At 46.8% G+C, this 22,762-nt stretch overlaps 1 protein-coding gene across 22 annotated transcripts in view; it reads right to left on the bottom strand.

The window, feature by feature from the left end:
• Positions 1 to 22,762, bottom strand: part of LOC143208599 (ELAV-like protein 1) — an 88,123-nt gene that overhangs the window by 31,944 nt on the left and 33,417 nt on the right. For 2 of the 22 annotated variants that reach the window (XM_076423127.1, XM_076423108.1), the window contains exon 1: positions 20,764 to 20,988. The exons of 16 other annotated variants lie outside the window; for them this stretch is intronic. The gene's annotated coding sequence lies outside the window, so the exon portion shown is untranslated. Of the gene's footprint in view, positions 1 to 7,438; positions 10,502 to 18,990; positions 19,334 to 20,763; positions 20,989 to 22,762 lie in introns of those variants that run through there. 4 more of the 22 variants (XM_076423111.1, XM_076423110.1, XM_076423112.1 and 1 more) reach the window with 4 other exon arrangements.

The following is a 22,762-nucleotide window of genomic DNA, read 5'->3' on the forward strand; positions in this document are numbered from 1 at the left end:
CTACTTTCTTCGTATCATTGAATATATTCACCGCTGGCTTCCTCGTTACGATGGAGCACCAATGTCACGCGTTCTATGCATTCATTTCTATAGAATAGCTTGACGAATGGTTAAAGCTCCTACGTTTTTCAACAAAAATGTGCGAGCAAACTCGAACGTAATTTAACAACGATCGTTCGAGTGTTCCGCGATTAATCCTATCGAGCAAAGGATCCGATGTTTTCCAGGCTAGTTGCCTTACAATAAAGGAACTGTTGCAGTAACAATGGGAATCGTCAGAAGTTCGATGCTTCAGCGTTTATTGGCGCGTGGAAAGTGCTCGTTACGGCTTCCCAGGATTAAACAAGCAATTCTTCACAACCCTTTATCACCGGAGAACACAGCAAACTTCTACTGTTTTCTCGTAATTAACGTTTGATCGCTTTCCAAGCGGCGCGCAGAGTCGTCACGCGATTACTTTGTATAGAAACGATGCCGCAAAAACATAACCGAAGCTAGGCTTGCGAAAAGGTGCATCGAGAGTCTGCATTTTTCAACTGGAATTTTCAGCGAGTGAAAACGAATTAGAGATTTGCTGCGCGAACGGTTCGAGTAAGTAGAAACGGTCAGCGACGCACAGACGCGACAAAAACTGCGACGACAATTTTTCACGAGCCTAATCCCGTGATTTCGATTCGTTTTTGCGTAAGGAATCGCCTCCTCCCATCTCGCGTCATCGTCATGCATCGCCGAGAATAATTTAAGTAGAATAAGGGGGCTCGTTCAAGCCTCGAGAGGCTCTTCTTCAACCCTTCACTCGCGAGGACTTTGACTTACCCCAGTTTTTTCATTAGACTTCACATAGACTAGCTACTCCGAGCTAATTTATTAATAACAATTACACGATACAGGATTTTTCAGGAAAGATGATCTAAGAAAGTATCGGTTTGTTAATTGATCGATCAATTTTCTTCGATCAAGAAAAATCAGACTGGAAGAATCAAGAAAAATGAACGAGATGAGCGAGAAGAAAATATCACTGTTCTTCTCAACAATTTTTCCAAGAAAATCGTCGATTGACTTTAGAAAAAAAAGAACAGTATCAAATGAAATGTCTGCATCAATTCACCAAAATAAAATCCGCGCCCAGATCAATCGTTTATTGGTGATTAGGTCTCGACACAGTATCGAGTTCTCAGGATGCCGATTTCGAGTGTTAACAGCTTGTCCGAACCGTCGATGCGCCTCGCACGAAACCTCATGGTTGCCGCGGCATGGACGCTGACGTAATCCTCCGACGATGACTTTGAAAACACGCTGTGAAAAGAACAGGCGGCGCGGGCGGCTGTTCGCAGAGCCGCTGCGAGTCTCCCCGATAGAAACGAGAATAATTTAAAGGGGCGACGACCCCCTGGTCTCCTCCGGCTCGGGTTTAAAGGGCTCGAGACTCCCCCTTGATCTCCCTTACGCCCCCACTCGGTCCAACTTGATCGCGAAAAGTACGGGGTACTCGATTAACATTGCACATCTTGAAATTAACAGAAAATCTGGAAATAAGCAGATTTTTCACGAAGATTCTAAATAAAATCTGCTAAACGTGTACGCTACTCGTTCCTGTTTGATTGAAATAAAATTGTAATTTTCTGTTGTAGAGCGTCCTTCTCTGTTTAATCGCGAGGGGTTGAAAGCAATTAGCGACACAGCGTGACGCGTTCGTGTCAATTTTTTGATGCTGAAAGCTGCGGGACGAGTAAAAGGAAGGAAACAGCGTTGCAGATAATATTCAACGAACGACGGGATGAAACTCGCTGAAGAATAAAAGGGTTTAACATGTTTTCGTATACGCTTCGACACACCCTCTGTTTTCCAAGAACAACTATTTGTACACAGAGTGGCCGCTAAAAGAGACGGCCGATTAGAAGATGTTTATTACAAGTTGCTCTACAATATTTCCAAAGCGGCGCGTTCTATTTTTGGAATAAAACGGACTACCAGCTGCTCAGAATAGTGTTTCGCCGAGCTGGCAGTGGTCGGCGTTCAAATGACCGAATCGATTGAATAAAAAGGGAAATACCTGCGGCGTAGCACAACAGCGGCTAATTAAAGGAAAACAAGAAATACTGCACGGTCAGTGATCAGGCATCGGGCTGACGCTGACGCACGCGCCACGCCAGAGGAAAGGATAATTCCACTCGAGACACCCGGTAGCCTGTGCTAAGCCATTCAACGGGGAAAGAGAGAGAGAGAACGTAAACTGTGAACTGTGCGACGAGAGTTACGGAAAAGAGAGGGAGGGAGGGGGGTAGAGAGGGAAAAGGGGGAATTATACGACGTCGTAGTACGGTGCCGATGGCGTTCATGGTTAAGGCGAATACACACAGCTGCCACGACACATATATCAGCCGGCACGAGCTACCGGTGCACATTTTAATTCTCTCTTTCCCTTCCGGCTCCAGTCGGCCGTGTGTCTGCTGTGCACCCCCGTGTATCAGCTGTCCTCGGAGCCGACCCCCACGAAGGGTGGAGCTCTCCCGTGTCTCCCGTGTCGCTCGTGACTGTGGTCAGCCGAATCGAACAGACCACTGCTCTCCTTCTCTCTCTCTCCCTCTCTCGACAGAGATAATAGATAGCCTTTATTATATGCACGCACCCTGGCCATGGGAAAGAAACTAGGACAGCCGAAGCCGCCCAGTTGAACGCGTATCCTTGCTGAACACCATAACGCGATAAGGACCTTTCGCGAGATCCTCGGTGATTCGACGAATCGTTAAAAACCAGAATTTCTCACAGATCGTGAGAGTAACTGTGTTTAATTTAATCCTTTGCACTCGCAACTAGTTCAACTCGAAAATTAACCCTTTGCCCTACCATTTATTTTACGGTTTCAGTGATTCGAACTTTTTTGTAGATCGTAATTTCGTAAAGAAGGAGAAAATTGATATAAATTGTATACCTATGTATTCTCGACAATAGATGTATATTAACAAAATCAAAATAGAAGTTTATTTCGGTTCAAAAGAAATTATTAACATACATTTTTACCAGAATCTGTTCAGAGTCTTCATCACGAGTCAGACACGATATTGTAAGGCAAGGGGTTAAACATTTCTTCCTAGCTAGAATAATTCCATTCTATATGATTTTTTATGGATATACGAAATTGATATAATACCTCGTACATTACTGAAATTTTTAGTAATTGATTAGATAACATATCTGATCCCCCCCGCCCCCCTAGCCCTGAGGCTGAAGAAATAAAGATTATTATTATACTGCGGATCCTTGTGCAAAATTGAAATTTTCTGCATTTGTTATAAGTAGACTGCGGATTTTATGCATTTATGACAAAAATGGGTACGTACAATTTAAAACAGTGGAGGTATTAAGAAGAGTTAAGGCCACCGGTGTATTAGTTTTACCTTAACAAGATAATCAAAAGAAGAATGAAATTTTTATTTTGCTCCTGTGTCTTGCAATCAATGCAACCTTTTTTTATTTTGCATAAAGATCCGCAGTCTAGTTATAAGATGTAGGAGCCACTCAGGAACATTCCCCTTTCTCCGATAATTTTATTAAGTTGAAAATAATATATTGATGCTATTCAATTCTTTCAATCTGTACGCTGTGTCAAATTGCAGCTACTTATTTCTGACATTGACACCTGTGTCTTATAATCGAAGCAAACATTTTTTATTTTGCATAAAGATCCGCGGTCTAGTTATAAGATATAGGAGCCACTCAGGAACATTCCCCTTTCTCCGATAATTTTATTAAGTTGAAAATAATATATTGATGCTATTCAATTCTTTCAATCCGTACGCTGTGTCAAATTACAGCTACTCATTTCTGACATTAACGCATAAAATCCGCAGCCCAATTATTATACACGATTCTGTGTTACTTTATCTTTTAACGAGAGTAATTAGCAGCGAACAAACAAGGCGAATGGACCGATCGGGAAGTGTTCTGCGTCCGACAGAGCGAAACAGCAACAATGTCGTCGACAGAAGAGAGTCGCAGCAGCCGGGTGGAGAAGTGGATGACAGTCAGAGAAAATGTCGGAGTTATCGTAGCCCCGCATCTCCGTGGTTATCGATCCGCGGGTCTCCGGTGCTCGGCATCGCGATATTTTAGGACGCCACAATGGAGGCCGGGTGGAGAGACCCCATTGTCAGGACAGCCCGGAGAGGACGACCCGCTCGAAAAACGTCTCGTTTTCGCCGGTGACTTCGAAACGTGACTCCGAGCCGCCGTCATTATGTCCGGCGACAATGGTCGCGTGTGCCCTCGCATACACGCGTCACGGGGACGGACACAATGTAAAGAAACTCACCCCCGTCGACCGGAGTCGATCTCGGGACCGATTCGAATCGCGGACACTCGCATTCGCAACGCGTCCCCATCGGTCGACTATTAAAAAGTCGAGAACTCCTCGATCTCTTCCAGTTGTACGAACTGTTTCTTGTCGTATTAAAAATCGTATTAATGTTTCAGGACGAAGAATAGGTTTTAGCTTGGCCGAGATGCTCTTCGAAGATTACAGAATTCCAGGGTTTCAATATTATGTATCCATTGCGACAGAGTGAATTTTTTCTCTTTAACAAAATGTCGTTTTTTTATGTCATTTACTTCACGAAATTCGTACGCGTGAACACTTCAGTGTGCGAGTTATCCGAAGAGAACTAAACGATTAATATTCCCACGAAACGAGACTGCTGCGACGCATAGAAATCCTCGGTAGTTGATTAAAATAGCTTACTGCGAAATGATTCAGTTCCCTTGATGAACGGAGCAAATTAATTTATTCAATTCTACGATTCTACTGCTCATAAAAACCGAGTCGGTTCGATGAACCTTGCAGGTTTAGTAGAAGGGGTAGGCCACCACCCCTCGGAAGCGTGAATCGGGAGTAGGGTTGCAGGTAATGGTCTCGTTCCTAGAATGCACGATGCAGTGGTCGGTACCGGTTCTCGAATCGTTTTTCAATGTGTCGAAACGACTTGTTCGAAACTGGCGACTGTGACAGTGCAGAGATCTACCCTTATCTATAGCTGAACTAAAAGTTTATTCGACGAAAAGCCTCTAAAATCCTGAACCGCGCAAGCATAGACCGTCAGAATTTGTCGGCAGCCCCAGCGCACCCTGAATGCCGTAAGGGCGACGTCGACGAGCCGGCTAGGCGATCAAAGCGTTAATTACGTTGCGTCGAGGGGTGGCGCGTGGTCGCGAGGAAATCGCTTTATAGGAGAAAGGAACGAGAAGAAAACGGCAGCCGCGCGGCTGTCTGGGATCGGTGCAAATTCGCCACGAGGTAGCAGGTGGGTAGCCGGGGGGTTAAAGTTCGATTTCCACGCACACGTCGACAGATACGATCTCCGTTCGGCCGGTGGCCAGGTGGCCATGGCGACGGATCGTGAAAATCGCGTGGCCGGGACCGATCAATACGAGGCGCGGCGCGACTCCACGGATCCCTGCCTCGTTTGCTTCCTCCCTCTTCCCGTCCCCTTCGCCTCTCACCCTCTCTTTCTCTTTCTCTCTTGTCCCTATCACCCTCTCTTCCTCCGGTTTCCCTGATGCCGCGCGCACGGGAGACCCCACCAGCTACGCGATTCCGAGGGAAACCCCTCCCCCGCGCCTTCCTTCTCTTCGCGCTGCCCTTCTACCTCTTTCTCTATCCCTTTTGATAGATCGCTCCTCGATGTCTTTTGCACTGACGCAATATTTTTCTCCTCTTTCTTTTATGTCCCTCGCCAGCGCGCACGATTCTACGCTTCAAGTTTGACGATCTTACTCTCTCTCTCTCTCTCGCTAACTCGTCTCTTTCCATCTCTTACTCTGCACGCTATTTCTCCTACTCCCGTACACTTTTCTACGCCTTCTACTTTACTCTTCCACCTTCTCTCTCTTTCCCGATGCCACGTTTATTTCTATCTCTTTCGCTCGCTGCTTATTGTTCTCTTTCTCGAACTCTCTCTCTCCAACCCCTTCCACGCGAGAAACCACAAGCTCGCGTGCGTGCACGCAGAACTGTGGAGCACAGGCGGGGGAGAAGAGAAAGGAGAGAGAGAGAGAGAGAGAGAGAGAGAAGGGGGAGAGAATAGAGCGACGAAGAGAAAGTACGACGAAAGCACGCAGGAAAAGCGAGGGGTGAGAGAAGAGAATGTGCCACGGCACGTGCTCCGAAACCCTCGGAAACGAGACGCGCGTCGCTCGTCGCGCCCCTGCGAATTGCCTGCGCCGAGGAGAACCGGCGATCTCGTCCACCCGTGAAATCGCATTAACCCCTTGCTTTATAACGTCGAGCCAGGCTCGCGGAGATACCAAATTCAATTTAATATACGGGAACGCTGTTCCCACCGCTGAATTCAATCCACGGAAATGCTGCTTCGGCCCCGCGAATTTCCCCTGACAATTAGCGACTGAAACTATCCCTCCAACTTGCCCCGTATGCAATGAATACGATGTAATGCGGACGCGTTGCCAGCATTATTAGTCATTGCGATGGGGACTGTCGAAGCACGAAGCGTAGGGGACAAGTCTCGGCTCTAATTAAAAATTGTTCTACTATTTCTAGAGTAACATTCATCATCCGATTCCGTAACGATTATACGACATCTTTCTCTTCGAGAAATTCCACCCTTAACAGGTTCTCGACGTATCTCGCTTGAACGTTCTGGGCCTTTTTTCTTGAAGAACTACTAGAAAGGTAATGCCACTGAAAGTTCAACTGCCAACTTGATTTTTAACTTGATTTCAATATGTTCGACAGTCCCTGGATGTCGCGAATTATCGATTGTTCTCCACCAAAGACCACTACCGGAATATTCAACAAACTTGTCATAGGAAACAAACCTGACATCTCTTGTAAACATTAAAAGATGACATCACAACCCTTCGCTGTTATTTTCTTTTTACCACACGCACCATCGCGCAGGGGATACAGTAAACGAACCAACCCCCGTAAACGAGACACATAATAAAATCCACTTAAAAACCAATTACAGTTAAACCTTTAAGATCGATCATTTCCAACAAACAATCCCCAAAAAATCTTGCGCAATCCCCCACATCAGGCGGCACAGAACGTTCCACCACCCTTCGCGAATCCCCTAGAAACATTCTCCTCGTCGCCGGGTCCCGAAAAACCACCCCATGATCACAAAATAAGAACTGAATCATCCGAACAACCCCTAAAAATCTCTTGCAACCCCTCGCCGAAAATTCCACCACCCTTCCCGAATCCCCTAGGGACACCCTCTCCATCACCAGGGCTCGGAAAGTACCCCGAGAAAGGTCACCAAAAATCCCCTAAAAATCCGACCCTTCGCAGCACACAGACGCCGTAAGATAATTCCACCACCCCTCCCAAAGTTCTTCGAACCATTCTCCGTATCTTCGGGGTTCGGAAAGCTTCTCAAAAATCCATAGGGGAAAAAAAATAAAAACAGAGTGTTCTCACCAGAGGCGCGGGGGTGGCTTACCTCCTGGCTTCTCTTCACCTTCGCCGGCGATCCACCTCCTACTCTCCGATCGATGCACACGAGGCACACACAAGAGACACACACCGAAGACCCGGGAGGGGGAGTGTGAGCGAGAGAGAGAGGGACGGTCGACTAACGAAAAAAAGTTCGACGACGAAGACGAAGACGAAGACGAAAGAAGACGAACTAAGGAAAACTAACGGAACCGAATCAGAAGAACGGAAAACCGAGGAGACCGGTGCTCTCCGGGAGGACGGTGGTCCGCTTCCACGTCCCGTCTCTCGTCTCGTTTCGCTGTTTCTCCCCTCTTCTCTGGCGTACGCTTCCGTTTGGAAGCGATTCCGTTTCGCCTGGCACGCGAAACCGAGAACCGAGCACCGAGCGCGCGCGCCGAGTGTTGCGTTCACGTTTACGCTCTAGATTATTGCTCTCGTGGCCGGCGATGCCCTCTCTTCCGTTCGCACACTCTCTATCTCTGTCTGTCTGTCTATGCTCGTGCTCTCCTCCCTCTGCCGAGCTTATGGAGCTTGCTTCTAGTGCTGCCTCTGGTTCCGATTCTGCTAGTACGAGCACACCGCTATCACGCTCTCGCACCGCCGCCGCCCGGAACAGAAGGGGAAATCAATGAAAGAAAAGTACGACGCGAGCGGCGCTCGTAAATCGGCATTTATGCTCGTCGCCACGGATCCACGGGTCTCTCTCTCGTCTGGCTTCGATCGGACCACATTAATATCTCTCCCCTTTTATCTCTCTCTCTCACTCTCTCTCTCTTTTTCTCCCTTCAGTCTCTGTTCAATTTCGAAATCGTAAAACCACCGTGTTGAATTTTCCTCGTCGATGAAACAAACTGGTTTTCTTGCGGTGAGAATTTTGCGTACACGATAAATTAGAGCGTGTATGTATATGTATATATGACCGTGTATGTAAAGGGTTCCGCGAGAGACTAGAAATTAAAGCGTTAAACACTATACTAAGGAAACGGAAAGAACGATACGACACGGGCGGAGGCTGCCTAGAGACTGGACACACCGGCCGCTCGTCAGCCGACTCGCGCTGCCAGCCGGGCTACCTCGGTTGTTCTCGGCCGAGCTCGGCTCGGATCGCTCACCCTCGGCTACACCAACGGGAGAACGAACCCCCTCGAGCACTCCTGTGTGTTACGTATCCACTCCCACCAGAGCCTGGCGAGCGTGCACTTCGGGGGGTTGCCGATCGAACTAATAAGAGACGTGTGCGCGTTCTTAAATAAACTGCGATCGAACCGGCACCCCCTTGCGCCCTTGCCACCCCCCTCTTCACCCCCCACGAAATCGACCAATCGAATTTTCAAACGTCTACGCCGCCGCTACTTTCGGGGCCCCTTACACCCCGCGAAAGTCTCCCTGTTCGCTGGAATCTCCGACTCGAAAATTCTTTTTGTGTGCTTGATCTTCCTACTCTGCTAATATTTTATGTATACCTGTGTCAAATTATTTTTTCGTGTAGAGTCACCCCCTGTTTTTGGTTGTACCACCAGTTACCATTCTGTAGATTCAAAGAAATCGATTTCTGAATAATTTCCCTTTCGTACATCGAAGTCGCAATCAATTTTTATTTGTTTTAAAATTTAAAAGCTGTCGTTTGAGACTTTTTACGCGAAATGAATGAAGAATTCAGAAAGAAGAGAACAAGTGTTGAATTGAACAAAATTTTTAATTGGCTGGACCGATCCCCTACAAGTCCAATTTCAATTTTCCTTAAAAATGATTTATATCATGGTGATGTGATCCTAAATTTTTGTATACACAATATATCCGCATTACTAAGCTGCAGGTCTTTGTACAAAATAAAAATTGTGTTCGTCTTGGTGTTCTGGTTCTAGATGTAGGTTCTTTACTGAGGCAGCCACCCTAGATTGCTTGAACACGATCTCCTAATTGCGATGACAGAACGCAAGCAGTCTGCAAATATTTATCCAGTGAGCTCGCTAAGAAGAAATATGGAAAATTCAATAGCGACAACTGTTACAATGACAGAACGAGGCTCGTGGCAGTTGGTTTGCCCCACCGGACGAACCCTGAGTTAACCCTTTGCGGTCCTCCGTTCACGAGCTGAACTCGATGTTCCATTTAAACAAGCGACCGCCGAAAAAAACCACCCCTTGCTCTTGAAATTCCAAATTGGTTTAAAACCATCCTCCATTCCGAACCTGATAACCTAAAGCGGAACTCCGCAAAAATTTCTAACAGGAGAATAATCCGACTATAAAATGATAAAATAAAATGAGTCCACATTTAGTAGAGCTTAACATTAACCCTCGCAAAGCTTCTGCAAATTCGGATTATGAAGTTTTTAATTTCAAGGATTAACAGTGCGAATAAATCCCACCCCAAAGCAGAACCGATTTAAACGGGGATTCCACGTGCGGATTGCAAAAGTTTCAGATGACGTTAAAATTTTCGTCGATGCCGGAGCTTGTAGAAATTCCTCGAGGTCGAATTGAACAAGAGCGACGAGGTTCGTGAACGCTTCGCCGACGATATTCCAGCGTCCCGGAGGCCCTCGAGATGTTTGCAGGGGTTTGTTCGCTCGAAATGTTTGCAACATGGCTGCCCGATATTGCGAGGAGGAACGACGACCCCTGCGCCAGCTTGCCACCCCTCTTAGCTCGGCGTCAACCCCCCGTTTCGCGTCAGATCATGACCACCGCCGCTCGTTCACGGTTTTCGACCCCCGCCGTTCCCCCGGCCGCGCTATCGCGTCGATACAAGAGTCCTTTCACCCCCTTGCGGGGCCCCACTCGATCCTAAGTGAACTCGAAATCGTAGATCGAATCAGCATTGCGAATATCAGTAAAATACCGGGATTTCTAGGGATTTGTGTGCAAGGACTTATACCGGTACGTAAAGTATCAGTATCATACCGGTTATTTCTTCCTAACCGTTATAGCGACGGAAATATCGGAATACCAGTATGACGTATATGAAAATATCGGTATATTTGCATATATTTACCGGTAATAATTTCGGTTTTCCCAATGTGTAGGATACATTAACTGCTTCACGATCATAAACGAAGTATTCGCGACTCACATGTCTTATTAATAGTAATAATAATTATCATTATAATTATATACAATGTAATATATAATATTATAATATAATAATAATTAGTATTATTATTATTAATAAGCCATGTGAGTCGCGAATACCTCGTTTATAATAATGATAATTATTATTATAGAGACGGACCGAAGCCCTCTTACATAAATGTTTACAATAAAACACAATAAAAAATAAAAGACTCTACTCGTATAACAACATAGAAGGTACATGCACAAAAACTAATGGTACAAACTATGTATATGGTATTATCCTATAATCCTGCGAAATTGTTTTTTAGAAGTGTGTAATGAGTCTGCAGTAATGCGATTTATTTGATTAATTAATCCATAAGTAGATCTGGCTTTAATAATTGATTTTGTTACAAATTTTAGTATATTTTATTGATAACAATGAAATATATTTATCAAATATAATTATTAAATATGTTTAAAAATGACTTATAATTGGGGGGTACATCTGGAAGGTCTTTGGCTTAATGTTTTATGTGACGGCCACGGTAGGTAAGTACGTCGTCGATGGATAGTTTACCTGAATTCGGACTCGCACTTGTTCCTTCGCTCGGGGGGTTTTTCGACGGATTGTATTTCTATTGTGTATACTTAATTAATTTAAGTGACTGTGCTTCTCGATGGTTCTGGGGTAAGAGGTACGCAGTTCCTTTTTATTTGGGGCACCCTTTGCATTGGAAAAACCGAAAAATAGGGGCTGTAGCGAAACCGGAATAATACCAAAATGGATCAAAACCGAAATCGTTAAAATACCGGTATTCAGAGTTGGGCAAAAATTTTATTGAAATAAAAATTTCGAGTAAAGTGCGTTTAAAACCCACTTTTTATTTAAATAAAATTTTTGCCCAACTCTGAATACCGGTACTTTATCGGCAAACATTTTATTGAAATAAAAATTTCGAATAAAGTGGGTTTAAAACCCACTTGGAAAAAACCCACTGTATTCGACATTTTTATTTAAATAAAATTTTTGCCCAACTCTGAATACTGGTTAAACCGAAACCGGTATTTTAACAATTTCGGTTTCAATTCATTTCGGTATTATTTCGGTTTCGGTACAACCTCTTGGTATTAAACATACTCTGCTTGTGTGATCTATTACCTCGAAAGAGGCCGCATTCTCCAAGTATCGGTACGAACTCTGCCAAACGACGACACACAGACAATGTCACTCGCTTCAGGGTCAAATTTTTAGAAGAACCTATACAGGTGGTATAATACCGAAACCTCAAAGTATATGTGTATCGGTATTCATTCTCCTAAACGTCGTAAATTACGTTTGTCAGGGTACGACGTTGGCTGTTTGCCAAGGGAATCACGCATCCCCGAATCTTCCCTTCGGGAAAAACCAAGGAAAACCGTCCACCATCCCCTTGTATACGGCGCACTGTTCCGTTCTCCCCTGCGCGCACACGTGGAACACCCCCGACGCGACACTTGTATGAGTTTCATTGTTAAGTCAACGGGTAAGAGGTCTTAACCTACTTAAGGGTGAGAAGCCGGTGCACCTGTGTTCCCTCGTGCACGATTATCTCGCTCCGATTGCTCTCCTTCGATTCATTGGCTCTCACTTCCGGTGTGCAGACAGGCTCGAGCACGCGCGCGCGCGCTCGTTCGTCGGAATTCGGGGCCTCCTCTCGCATCCCCTTTCCGTTTTTCCACCCCCTACGCGCTGCTACGATCGCTCCCAGGTGAGAGCGAGATGAATGGAAGGGGAATCGGGGGATGAAATCTACTTCCCACTTGACGGCGCTGTTTATTTTCGTTGTCCGATTGAATTAGGGGAGGGTAATCTTTGTACCTTGATCGAGCTATCATGCACATGTCGTGAAAAATGCATAAATTCAATAAGAAACTGTTCCATTTCATGAGGGAAATATATTTCTTGTTAATCATCTACGGTTAATTAACTGTGAACAACGCTTTGGGTCTAGTTTAGCAACGCATCTTGGAGACGAGAAATATTTGCAGTATCGTCTTCGTCGCTAACTATTTAAAACTCTTCAGCCTGCGGAGGTGGTCGCTTCTTCCGGAAGGTGTGGGAGCGCAGAGAAACGCGCCGCGAGAAGATGAACGCTAGGAGATCGAAAGAAGCTGGCATATCCCTGACCTTACCCTGGCTCCGTCCGAGAGCCAGAGATCGGAGAGGCTGGTCTCGAAAATGACGATGGGCCAAAATTATGCGTCGCTGACGAAACAGAGCCGAGGCAACACTTGGCGGTCGTGCCAATAACCGCGGGACCCGGTGTTTTCAGGAATTCGTTTCCGCTCTCTTGCGTCACGGTAGCGAGCCACGCGAGAGAACGTTTTACGCAGCTTGCCGAAGACAGCTCCGCGTACTCGAACCATGTGGCGCTATGAATCACTGGGAAAATTCTGTCGGGACCACCGCGGTACCTTTCGCTTCCCTTTACATACCGACAGATGCCAAGACGGCAATAGTCCATTCGGAGCACCCTCAAATTGCTGATAAACTAGGTATAAACTACCTGCTAGATACTGATGGTAAACAACTAGAGCTGGAAAAATTGATAGATACCGATACACACCCATAGCTATCTTCTGGATAGCTACAGATACTTGCAGATACCCCAAAGGTAAGATAGACACCTTCTAGATAGCAATGGACATATACTTGTAGCTACCTAAGTACTTTATAGCTAGCTACTCCAAGTTATCCTCTTGTAGCTTTACAAATAATTACCTCTAGTTATCGTTAAGCTACGAGCAAGTATCGGTCGCTATTTCTCAGCTACCAATGGCTACGTTCTACACAACAATAGCTACTTCCAATCATCTTCAAGCCACAACCAATTAGGAATGGATACGTCCATCAATCCCCAAGCTACAAATAGTTGCATCTAGTTATCCTTAAGCTACGAACACGTATCACTACCAATGGCTACTTTCTAGACATCGATAGCTACTTCTAGCCATCCTCAAGCTACAAATAGCTACTAGTACCTACTTCTAGTTGTCCTCTGCCGACGAATAGCTACCGATAGCTACTTTCTAGCTACGAATAGCTACCGATAGCTACTTTCTAGCTACGAATAACTACGAACAACTTTCTAGCTATCGATGCCGACTCATTGGAGCCATCGACAGCTACTTCGGAGAATTCGTTAGCCTCGAAACAAGCCGGTCAGCCGAAGAACACAATGTTTACGTTCCCTTTCGCGCGTGACGCTGAAATAAAGTACCGGTACCCGGACAACCGGGATTCCACGGAGTTGCTGAACTCGTGCGAGCGTAATCGTTCCGCGCGACTCGCCGTTGCGTGCACCAACTGTCCACCGGTGAAATTATAAATACATCCGCGTGTAAACACTATAAATATACGCGGGTGCGCGGTATACGGAAAAGCCTGTCTCAGGCTGGTGCGCGGATCCCTGGAAACGAGCGACGTCATCGATCTATCAAAGCGGAGGCATCCGTGATATCGGACGGCTGCTCGCCGAGCGACATTCTGTACGAGCATGCGAATGGAGAACGGCTCGCATAATTGTCCCCGAATGCTATGAATTCGCCGATTCGGCTTCGCGAGGCCTGATTATCAGAATGCGGGTCTTCGTGCAAAATAAAAATGGTAAAAAGGTACGTTTCTAATCATTTCAACGATTAGCGCTCGAATTTGTTCATGTTTAATAAATTGCTAAACATTTCACCCTCCCTCAGAATTTCTTTCTTTACAATATTTAGTCTTACCCGTAATGCTTTAAACGATCCGATGTTCCGACGATTATATTGAAATAGGGTCGTCGATACGTGTTCTAGAATTTTCTTATACATACGTTTTCCCGCTTAATAGAATCGCACGATCGAAGCACCTAGTTTTCAATGGGAACACGAGCATGGGGTCCTCGCGTGCGGCGAACATGACCGGACCCAACAACGTCAGTCACCGGCTCGGCAGCGCCATAAACGACATTGTCTAGTCGCACGGGAGCGAAGGGAGAGAGGCTGGGACCTGGGGCACGGGACTTGTGTAACAGATGCGTAACGGTGTGCAGGAAAAAAAAAATAAGGACGCGTAGCAGACGCATATGCGATCGAGCGGCTATTATGTCCGCTGCTTTGAAACCAGCGCCGCGAACACCGGCAGGAAGTGGTCACGGCGGCGTTGCTGTTAGGGTCCGGTTCGGTGGCGATCCCTTGGCCATCGAATCGATTCCTTCGTCTACTCGAGTCTACTGGCTTCGAGAAACAATGATTCTTCGCCGACCCAACAGGACAACGAAGCCTGGAATGTCTCTTCTAAAATAGAATGTCGAGTCCGAACAGAATCCGTTGGAATGAAATGTAATGTTCAGTCACACCGGATGTTGGATCTCGAAACGCTAATATTTGGGACCAAACCCAGGCTACACCAACTACCCAGCTGGCAACGATCGATCGATCGGATAGATCAACAAGAAATGATCCTGAACTCGGAAATTCAAAAAACAATTTCACAGAGAGGAGGAACGTTCTGAATGTTTAGAGATGGACACTTTGGGATTTAAAACTACTCTGAATCGGGAGTCGTCTTCCCTCGAAGCAGGATGCCAATTTGAATATCCCCACCCATCTGTCGGATTTTAAGCAGCCCCGTGAAAGATGGCCGCCGTGGTTCTGCTAAATGAGATTAAGGATCGAAAGGTGGCTGCATCGATCGTGAATCATTCCCCGGGTGGCGATGCGATTGACAATCGTCTACACCGCGGCACCGGTACCCTCTTTTCGTTTAGTCATGATCCAGCTGTCGAAGCCAGGCTCGTTTTCGGGGGCCGGCCCCACCTCCGTCATCGATCCGACGCGCGTCCCGCACGGTTTCGCCGCTACACCGACGTCATATCCACCACGGGAGCAATAATTCTGCTCGTCAAGTTTTTCCAGGGTCGCTGAACCCCCGGCGAGGCTCGTCGATACCTCTCGCACCCGTTCCAAGTCCGACCGAGCCCCGAATCCTCGCCGGGAAGTCGAGGAACATCGATATCGATCGATCTCTAGCGTTTGTAGAAACGTGATATGTAATTAGACTGCGGATCTTTATGCAAGTTAAAAAAAATGCTATTTCCTTCCTTAATCATTTTAATAGATGAGGAATCATATATTGACATCTTCAATTTTTTCAATTGTTCTACAATTTCGAATTTCATCTACTCAATTTTCCTAGAAGTGCACAAGGATCCGCAGTCTAGTGATATGTGATAGATCTTCTACTCCTTCGCAGAAGAATATTTTACAAAGTCGAGCAATCCCCTAAAACATTTCCTGAAATAGTCTAACTAGCACGTTCTTTGTGGAAATATATTTTATGAGACATTTCATTCCTCACGTGAAAAATATAAATGTTAGAATCATCGATCTTCAACCCTCTTACGAAGAGATTGATCAAACTATTTCGTGAAACAGTCGATCTTGCACATTTTTTGTAGAAATATATTTTGTAACATATTTTATTCCTCACGTGAAAAATATAAATGTTAGAATCATCGATCTTCAACCCTCTTGCGAAGAGATTGATCAAACTATTTCGTGAAACAGTCGCGATCTTGCACCCCTTCGCAAATTATTTCTAACGTCAACGACCGATTAACTTGATAAAACTGTTTCGTAAGGCAGTCCATCTTGCAGCCCTCCTCAGATAAGTATTTCAGGTATTCCCCGAATAAAGAATCGATGGAGCGAGCAGTTTCCGCGCGGCTCGAGATAAAATGTGGCAAAAAATAGCGGAGACCGTGAGCAGAAAAATTGTACAATTTTGAGAGTGGTATGCACCCCGCAAGGGTAGCCCGAATATCGTCGGCAGCGTGGAAATAGGGTGCGGAGGGAGGATTCAAACGGACACGCATCTGCGCTGTCGCGTGTAACACGGCGAAACACGGCCGTTCTCCTGGCGAGAATCGATCGATCGAGCGAGCCGCGGTAATCGGCATGCTAATTAAGGCTGGATCGATCGATCGTGGACGGTGTCGCACACTGTCACGCCCGTTTCCAACCAAGTGTCTGCTGCTTTCGGTGCGATCGCCTCTCTGTTTTCCTCTCTCTCTCTCACTCGCGAGGCAATGATCGTATCGCCGAGGAAACCCTACGACTCGCGAAGTCCACGAAGAGTGATTATGTAAGGTAAACAATGGAAACACCGGCGGAGATGATCGCCGCGTGTCGCTCGCCGACTTTTATCGAGCGACAAAATTTTCTTCGTTGTTGCGTCGCTTCGCTTTTCCATCAGTGACGAGGAAACAAATTTTTACGAACTTCAACGAATGACACGGGCAATATTATCCACGTTAATCGCAAGAGTTGCCGCACGATATATATCTTGAATGAAATTTTTGGATTCTTCAACGATTTTGATCACGAAACGATAAGCTAGAACCTTTCGAAAAATTCTATAAGAATTGATCGAAGCACTTTCAAGTATGTGGTTGAAAAAATATAAATTAAATATTATTTGGAAGATTGTTGAGCGATAAGAACATTCTTGAGCGATGAAAGAATCTCAATATTTTCGAGACTTTCTAACACGCCGTAAAAATCGTGACGATAATAGTGACCTCATTGGCTAATAAAAATTGGAAGAGTTACTATTATTGGATCGTCAAGCGTCTCTCTCTGTGCGCGCACCGATCCGGGCACGAGAGACAAGGACAGAGAACGGAATTTCGATGAAACTCGAATGAGGCAATTATCGAGTAGTTAAACGAAACCTCGAAACGAAAGCTGGCAATCGATAGAGGGGCTCCTCGACTTCGTGCACGCAAAGCGACGAATCAACGCGTCCTCCCTGTGCACCGACAAAATTCGTTCGCGAGAACGAACATAGTTTTGGAACTGTGGAGGGAAAACCGTGGTCATTAATTCAACTCGGAGAAAGTCAATGGCCGGGGAATGGCTATTACTGCGGACCTTCGTGCGAATTCATGTTTTTCACTGGATGAAAATTACTACCTTGATAAGCATTGTGGCTGAATGAAAAAGGATATCAACCTTCAATCGCGGAAGTACGGTATCGGAGATCGCTGCATTTTCGAAATAAAAATGAACTTGTACTTTGTACTTATCAAATCATCGATGATCACTGTAGAACACTGTGTAGTGACCTGTTTCACCTTGCTTGTAAGTTTTGTTATAACGTGGCAGCAATTCGCAAGTAAAAAGACTGCTCGAAGTTGAAATCGCTGAACTACTGTACGTACTTAATAAATTACTAAAAATTCCAGTGCAAGTGCATAAATCGAATCAGAAGAAATGTCTTGATTTTCAAGTTGGCATTGCAAAGGGCGAGAACATTGTTTTCCTGAACCCTACCGATTCCTGTTCGATGCAGGAGTACAGTAATGAAGATCCTACCGATGGCTATCGGTTGCATCCGGGATGATCCTCGTCGGTCTGAAGCTCGAACGAGGTTTCGATGAATCGCCGGTGCGGTTCTCGGTGAAAGGAGACAAGGACAGGAGAGGAAAGAGAGACAGGATGTTAATACGTGTCCCGAAGGGGGGACTCGTGACCGTGTATGCGGTGCAATCGTATTAGGACGGACGAGGAGCGGGCGAAACGCGGGAAGATCGAGAGAAAAAGGATGACGGATGTAGCGGGCGAGCGAGAAGCCTTCGGAAAGAGAGACGGGGAGAGGCAGAGAAAGGTAGAGAAGCTCCATTGATTGGTCGGTGGCACGGTGGAACGTTGCAGTTGCCCCGGGGGTATATGAACCCCGGCGCGGCGGTAGCGGTCTCTCGCTCACCCTCTGGGCTCTCTCTTTCTGCCACCCTCCCGCTCGCGTAGTTTACCCTCGCTACGATTTTACCCCACGGCAAAACGCAGGCGCGTCACATGGACCCAGGAACGATCAATACGAGCCTCCCCTGCCAGCTAGACCCGGTCTCTTTCATTCCAGAGGGAGAAAGCTACACATCTCTCCCTCTCTCTCTTTCTCTCTTCGTCGTTCTATCTCTCCCCTGCGTTTCCCTCCGCCCTATCATCCTCCTACCGAGCGTGCAACCCTCGCCTCGGTCAATCTTTGATATTTCCAGCGGCCAGACCGGGGAATTTTCGTAGGGATGGCCAGCGAGAGCTGGACCAGCAGCCGCCTGACTCTCCCTCCTCCTCGAGTGCATTTTTTTCTTTCTTTCTTTCTTTCTCCCTTCTTTGAGAATCCCACCCCCGCACCATTGTCTCCCAGCGAAACGATTGTTCTTGTCCCGCGAAGTGGCTACAGCTGTCGGGCTCCGGGATCTAGAATTTCGGACGCTTCCTAGGTTCGCGTAGAACGGAAACCGCGTGCTCGGACTATCTACCTACCCATCTCTCTTTCTTTTTTTCTTTTCGAGTGGAACGAAAAATCGTTACGGGACACGGGACGAAAACGGAAGGAAGTGATACCGAGACTTTCCATCGTCAACTATCTAACACCCCTTTGTCCCTCTCACGCACCATTGTGATCGAGGCCATCGTCATCGCGGACGGAAGCGTCCCTCTCGAGACTTCCTGCTTGTCCTTGACGAGGACCCGCAGTGCCAGTCGCTGCATCCTGGATCTGCTTGACCCCTCGCGAATACTCCCACCGACGTCATCGACACCATCGTCATCATCGTTCTCTTCTTACCGAACTTATCTCCCACTCGATTCATCCCGTTTTTTTCGATTATTTTCTTTCTTTTTGTTTTTCTAGTCTCTGTTCGACCGGTTTTCGTTCCGATTCTCTGTTTCGGCCCGCTCGGTTTACGAGGCTGGAAAAGGCGGCTTCGCTCTGCTCGAAAAGGCGGAAGGGTTCGAACTGAAAGGGGAAGCCGGGAGAGTGTAGCAGCGGGATCTCGTGGTCGTCGTTGCTTTCGGCTGCCACGCCCAAACTTCTCTGGGTCGCGATACTGCGCCGTGGAAAACCTCCGCCGCGCCGATACATTCTACGCTCGTCGATAAACTGCCGTCTCCGGCTCTCCGGCACCCGTTACTTCGCGCGATTATGCTACCGATTCCACGGACGCTTCGCGAAATCACCGACGAACCTTTTCGAGCATTAACACGTTCACTGTCGACGTTCCTAGACTCGCTTCTACGAGGAAACGTTCGCCCCTCGTAGAACTTTCGAGGCCCACCGAGTCGTCTGGTCGGTTTCAAAATGGCTTCCCGTGCTAATTTTTTAGTAACGTATGCAGATTTGATTTATAAAATATAAAATCCTGATTTTTACTGTAACATATATGGTTGGTTTCTGTTCGTCTTTAGAATTGTCTCAAAAATTAATTCGACGGACTGTGAACATGTTAAAGAACAGACAGAAAATAACTCATGCATATTTACGACCCTTCAGCAAACTTTCACAGTGCACCCTCCATGATTCAAAGAATCGATACGACCCATTCGAAATTCCCCGTTTTCTATCGATCGATGCTATTTCAGTGAAAGCTGAGATAAATTTAACAATTTGTACATGATCCCCATGAATACACTTTCGTACAATTATGTCAGCACACGTTTAACGATATTAGCAAGTAGGATCCTGTGAAACGTGAAATTGTTCGAGCGAATCAGAAAATGCTCGAATCGACAAACACTTCTACTTTTTCTCTACTCGAGCTCGAGGTTATGAAAATTGCACGGGTGGCACTATAGTTCACTCAATGGTTGATGCGTAGAACACATTGTTTGTCACTCGAGAAGGTTCGAGGTACAAGCCACCGCGACGAGCGTGGAAAGTGTGTTTTCGCGTCGCCAACAAATCAGGTAACTGCGAAATTGTGTATTCGAGATGTTCGACGGATTTTTTGGCGACAGAAAAACAATTTCGACGATGCAGAAGACGATCGTGGGCGATTCGGTAGATCCGGAAGCAACGTTTCGTCGGCCATGGGATCGCGTACGAAATAGGATCGGGATAGCATGATGGCGGCCGCCGAGAGGATCCTTCGCGGGATGGTCCTGTGTCGAGGATTCTCCGGTAGCCGACGGTGGTGGGGACAAGGGAGGAACGTGTTACATTTAATGATCGGCGGACTGATTGCGCGCGCCCACCAAAAAACACATAGATCGAGAGTATGGTACACAGAGACAGATCGATAATGTAATAATAAACGCTTGCAATCATAACGGTAATCAATAACAACAATAATAGAGAACAAGAGAACAAGAATAGAACGATAATAATAAATTCGAACGTGTCATGAAGATTCACAGAAGCAACGAAAGTAAAGAAACAAATGAACATACCGGTTAACGATGAAAATCAGTGGTTGGAGGATGCCGATATCTGGGCGTAGAACGGAACGACGCCGGTTTATTTTTCTTATTTCTTTCTTTTTTTTCCCCTTTATTTTTTTAACGTGTTACTAGATTATTATTTACTATTTTAATCCCGCGAACGTATTGCGATACAGATTATTATTATATCCGGTGTTTTATCGACCGCCGCCAGGTTTAATTCTTATCCCGTGTACACTCGTGTGTCTCGATTCGTTTCGACTTTAAAAACAAACCACGTGTGTGCGTGTTTTTTCGGTTTATTTATTTAAACGGCTTCACGGCTGCGCTCGCGAATTACCGGAAGAGAACGCGTAGTATGCCGAGAGTGTCACAGTGTCCTTTTTATGTTGGGCCGATCGACCACGCCGACAATCGATTTTAATGAAACCGAACCGACGAAGATCACGCGAGACCGAACGCGATCGAGGATCCGTTCGCACGCGGAACACTTTGATTCCTCGACGTCCCGGGTGCACGGGGTGCGAAAGGAAAATCGCGGAACACACCCTCTCTCTCTCTCTCTCTCTGTCTCTCTCTCACTCCCACCGGCCGACACAAGCGCGCGCGATCTCTCCCTTCTACCTCTTCCTCGTTTCTTTCCGCAGGTGCCTCTTCTCGCAAGGATCTTCCAGAAGACGACGACGAATCGTTGGTTGATTTCGTTCACAAATTTCGCGCACCGAGAGAGACCGTCTCACCCGGGAGACAACACCGGCCGGCGAGCGCACCACCGCGTTACTCTTCAATCTTCCTCGATCAGTTTAGCCGATCTCGACGCTCGTCGATCGCTCGCCGATCGTGCCGAACGGGACGCGGGAATGATCGAGGAACGGTGGTCCAGGGTCGCGAGCAACGAAATCATAAGCTCCCCGACGAGGACGCACGTGGAAGAGAGGGTTTTTTTCTCCGTTTGCCCGTCGACCGATCGATCGGTGAAGCCGCGTTCCCTCGCGACGTGCTTCTCGACACGCGATCGTTTTAATCGGCGTAGCAGCGTCGTCGGTTTACACGCCCGCACATATACGTTGAATTCACACGATGTTTATCCGTTCGGAATCGTTTGGTTCGCGGCTGTGACGGCGGCGTTCTGTTGCTTAACGGGGTCTCGTTTCGCGACTTTTCTTCCGGTTTAACTGACACGTGGGCGGGAGAAAAGCGAGAGTATGATCGGTAATATCGTACGTGTGTACATATACATATATACACAATGTATGTTATATATACGCCGGCGTGTATATATATATGTATGGAGAAGATACGAAGATCGGTGTGGGGGACGGCGAAGAAGTAGTACTCTTGATAATATATAGATGCTGTACGAACGACGAACGCAGTTTTGCTTTTGATTTTGGATTTTCTTTTTTTTGTTCGAATTTAAAGGGTTGTCAGAAATGAAGAGAGAGATATATAGAAGCAAATAGTAAGAATGTTGCGGGTATAACGGTGTCTACAACGCAATGCCTTTATGTGGTGCGGTAACTAAACTGACGGGCCGAGGCGCTGCCGCCAATCGCTGCACCCTCTGGCCACCCCCGGCGCTGCTGCCGCCGCTTCTCGCCGGGGTGGGAAGCGGTGAGAAGGGGCGAGAAGGGCTGAGAAAATCGCGGGGGTGGCGACGAACACAGCGGTGAAACCTGCTACGATGAAAAGAGACCGAGAACGGGTTGCGAGGGTTCGCGCAGGCGTCGCGCGGAGGCAATGGACTGCACCCTCTACCCCCGTGCCGTCGTGGTTGTCGTTGACGCGGGTCGGAGAGGGGCGGCACAGCTGAGAGAGGAGAAAAAAAGTGCGCCCCACGGAAAAAGGGACAGGCGACGTCAGTGGAAAAATCGCGTGAACGCAGACAACCCGAGAGTCCGCGGCCACGCAAGCGCCGAACCCGAGGCATCGCCGAAGGCAATGACTGCTGCGTCTTCCGGATGTGCCAGGGTTGACCGGAGTTCGCTGGGTCGTCCGGGAGCACGGC

The sequence above is a fragment of the Lasioglossum baleicum genome, chromosome 5, assembly GCF_051020765.1.
Source record: "Lasioglossum baleicum chromosome 5, iyLasBale1, whole genome shotgun sequence".
Lineage (NCBI taxonomy): Eukaryota > Metazoa > Arthropoda > Insecta > Hymenoptera > Halictidae > Lasioglossum > Lasioglossum baleicum.